General features: G+C 30.2%; 2 non-coding genes across 2 annotated transcripts; both read right to left on the minus strand.

Moving 5' to 3' along the window:
• Nucleotides 1–649: 649 nt before the first annotated feature.
• Nucleotides 650–743, minus strand: LOC121224864 (small nucleolar RNA snoR8a). The gene has a single exon (XR_005922607.1). It is a non-coding gene; the product is annotated as a small nucleolar RNA snoR8a (small nucleolar RNA).
• Nucleotides 744–795: 52 nt separating this feature from the next.
• On the minus strand, nt 796–915 carry LOC121224866 (small nucleolar RNA snoR126). Its single transcript, XR_005922609.1, has one exon. It is a non-coding gene; the product is annotated as a small nucleolar RNA snoR126 (small nucleolar RNA).
• Nucleotides 916–4,079: the final 3,164 nt, after the last annotated feature.

Here is a 4,079-nt window from a genome sequence, read left to right on the forward strand (position 1 = left end):
TATTATCTTGTGACTCTTACAAAAAAAAATTCACGTTCGTAATCGTCTTGCAAAAATTTACAGTTTCCTCCATCACCTCTAGGGTTTTCTTCGTACTTTCTTAATTTATCTATTTATTAATTTTTTTATCAAAAATTACAAATGAAAGAAGTTGATACAAGAGACTCAACCAATGCTACTTTATATTATTTTATAATAAATATTGTAATTTATAATACTTTAATTTAATTTCTAAATTTATTATAATTTGAGTTCTTTCATTGTTTTTGAAAATTTTTATATCTATTCTCAAAATCAATAAAACGTTAAAAATCTAAATTTGTTAATGCCTTTCATTAAGGATCATGATTATTAGCCTTGATGACCCCAAACACAAGAAAAATGATGAGCAATAGTAATTAATAAGGATATTAAAAAAAACATTTATCTAAAAGAATGAATGAATCATTTAAAATGAGATGATATTCACAATTTCCTTTTTTAAAAAATTACAGGAAAATAACATTTTATATGACTTATTTTTCTAAATATATTTATATAAAGCTTTAAAAAAACAAAAATAAACATCTAAGGTATCAAATATTCAACAATTTAAATCCCAGAGGGTAGAAACAGTTCCCACTTCCATATTAAAAAAAAAAAAGGAGTGGAGAGCTCAGATTCTATGGGTGTAATAGAAGTCTATCATGCCCAAATTGAGCAAAATCAGAACGAGGAATTATGTTTATAATCATCGCCATCTCCATATTCTCCAGCCACAAATTAATGATACCAAAAAACAAAAAAACAAAAAAATAGGCTCAGACACGCACAAACGCTGTCATCACAGAGTCGTTTGGTCCTTAAATTTATACAAATTCAAGAAATTGAAAAACCGAATCAGAATCGAGAAACGTAAATCTGTCATCACTGCCATAATTTCCACACAACTTTAACTAAATTTCCATTAAATATAAAGAAAAAGAAAATAAAAAAGGGAGAGAGAACAAAACCGAGACCGAGAGAGTCGAGATGTGGCTGAGGTAAGAGTTTATTTGCACTTTATAGCCGTGAAACCCTAAATCTAAGTGTTTTTAGGGTTTGGGGTAAATGACGATGTTGTCCTTCTTCTTTAAGGATCGGGTGGTTCTGAGCCAAAGGCCCAATAAATACTCCAGCCCAAATGATAACCCATCCAACTTTATGAAAAATAAAATTCATTGCACCCACTTATAAATATAATAATTTTTTAAATTTTTTTTTTGGTAAAGTATACCCTTAATCCCTTTAAATAAGGTTACTTTTATTCTGATCCTCGGTCACTCAATTTTTTTTTATCAAAATAGTCTTCACCGTTAAATAGTAATAGAAGACTAACGATGTATTTGTATGAAAAAATTTAGTTGATTATAATAGGAATGGCTCTAATTTAGAATAATACGAAATTTTTGAGTGGCTGAGGTAAGGGTTTAATACTTTCTCCATTTTGTCCATTTGTAAATGAAGTTTTAAAATTTCGAATTAAAAATCGATAATTTTTAAAATGAAGTTATTTATATTTTTGTACTTTTTAGAATTTAGCCTCTGAATTTAATTTTTTATTTTTTATTTTTTAAAATGCAAGTTCACTTGTTGATACGGTTAAAATACTTTTTTCAAATTCAGGTTCATTACTGTTGATGCAAGATTTCAACAAGATGGAGAAGGTGGCAGAGGTTTGGAGCAGTTTACTTGTATATGGCAGGAGAGGCATCAGTGATTAAGATGAGGAGGAGTAGTAGTGGAGAGCTACCATGGAGGTGAAAGAAGGGCCCCAAAGATGGTGTATGGTGGTTGGACAAAATGGGGAGTGGAAGAGAGGAAGAGTCTCATTGCCCTAATTCTAAGAAGTGTATATAAAGGGGTCCTTGGTAGGATCTAGGTTGTGATAAAAATATTTATGTATAACAATTATCCCCCTAGTCAAAGGAAAGGTTATAACGTGACTTTGTTTGAGACAAAAAGGAGCAGTAAAGTCTCTGTGTTGTGGGAGAGGGCAATTTAATTTAGGAAAATATGTTTATGTTTCTTCTCACAAAAAAAAATTTGGTAATTTGCAAGCATTTAGAATTATGCCAACATCTAGGCATTGCAACTATTTGTAAGTATTTAGAATTATGCTACCCTTGAAGGTAAAGCATCCGTTCAGAATTAGGCTTGCCTTGGAGGCAGAGCAATTGTCCGGGGTTACATTGATGTAATATGGAGAGCCATTGTTGAATGAGACTGTTCGAGATTGCGCTATGTATGTGAGGTGAAACTTTTCTTTGAGACCATTCAAGATTACACTAAGTATGTGAGGATTGATTAACATTAATAATTAATTGAAAAAGGGTAATGAGGATATGACATTTTAGAGGGTGTGAGAGTTGGACCTTTAGGAGCCGAACCCTTAAGCGTAATAAGGATATATTACCTTTAGGAGTCATACCCTTAGGGAGTAATCCCTTAGAAGGGTGTGAGAGTTGTAAAGTTGAGTAATATATAATGAGCCCTCATTCAAGATTATGCTCATGGGCATCCATTTGGAATTACGCTTGAGGATGATTCACCTTTAGAAGGCGGATAGATGTAAGATTGAGCAATAAGTAATGAGCCACCTTCTAGGATTACGCTCGTGGGCAACCATTTAGAATTACGCTAGAGGATGGTTCACCCTTGGAGAGCAAAGATTTATAAAATTGAGCAATAAGCAACGAGCAACCGTGGTATATATCAACATAAAGTAATATACATCATTGAAGGTGGGATTTTATACCTTCTTTGGTAGAACTTGTGTCAATTTCCCCTACAGCACTTACACTATGTTTGGATTTATACTCGTAAAGGAAAAGAAAATAAAGGAAAGTAATAGAAAAGGAAAGAAATATAAGGAAAGGATTATATATTGTTTTGTTTGGATTATTGAACTTAATAAAGGAAATTAAAGTAAATTTAACCAATTTTGTTTGGTTAAACTGTGGAACGAAAATGAAATAATTAAATATAGTGTTTTTTTTACAATTGTAACCTTTTTTATAATATAATTATGTAAAAATAAAGAGGGTAAAATTGATGTTTTTTATTTTGAAAATCTATTTACTTTCTTGTCCCTCCAATTTGAGGTAATTAAAAATTTGACATTTTGAGGGAAAGTAAGGGATACTTAATTCTCTTAGGGTGTGTTTGAGTGAGGAATTTGTAGGAAGGAATTTATTTGTATCAATGTTTTCAAAATTTTAAAAATGAATTTACTGTTTTGGGTAAATATATTGGAGAATTTCAAATTTTGTGAGTAATTTCAAGAGGAGATTTTAGTAGCTCAATTTTCTTTTTCAGGTTGAATCTAAATAGGACTTGATACACATGATCCCATAATAAGATAAAAAATTTCAACTTCAAAAGTCATTTTTATTTAATTATAACATATACTTTTAAAAATTTTAAAATAAAGAGATACTAATCTAAAAATATAATATAATGTTATGGTACAAATATTGAAATCTAATTGTCGAAACCATTTTTTATTTTGGAAAAAACAAAAAATTAGTTGTCGACTTTAAAAAAAAAAAAATTGGGAGTCGCCACCAACATTTTATTGAGGTGTGATTGGATCACCTAAAAAATAGCTTTGGTCTACGAGTTTTAGAAAAATGGATCCGGGAGTCGGTTACGTATGAGAAAGGATTAGTACCCTCGTAATGCCCAAAACTGGTACCTAGTTAATTAATTAGTGTCTTAATGTCAAAAATTTAAAAATATGATCCTTAATAAAAACTTAAAAAACGTTACTTATTAAGACTCTTATCATTTCGGAGAAAGAAAATGTCACACCCAATGCGTTAGGGCACGGCATTCTAATTCCTCAAAAATGAATTAGTTCAAAATACTCGTGTAATAAAATTCAAAAGAATATTCATTTGTTTAAGATTTATAAAGAAATCGCGGCCCAATACGTTAGGGCACAATTTCTCAAAATCTTAAACTTGGAATATTTTTTTTGTTATTATTTTTTAAAAAAATCTTTGTCTCGAGAAATCAATACGTCACATCCAATACGTTAGGATACAACATATTAAATT

This window comes from Gossypium hirsutum, chromosome D12 (assembly GCF_007990345.1).
Source record: "Gossypium hirsutum isolate 1008001.06 chromosome D12, Gossypium_hirsutum_v2.1, whole genome shotgun sequence".
NCBI lineage: Eukaryota > Viridiplantae > Streptophyta > Magnoliopsida > Malvales > Malvaceae > Gossypium > Gossypium hirsutum.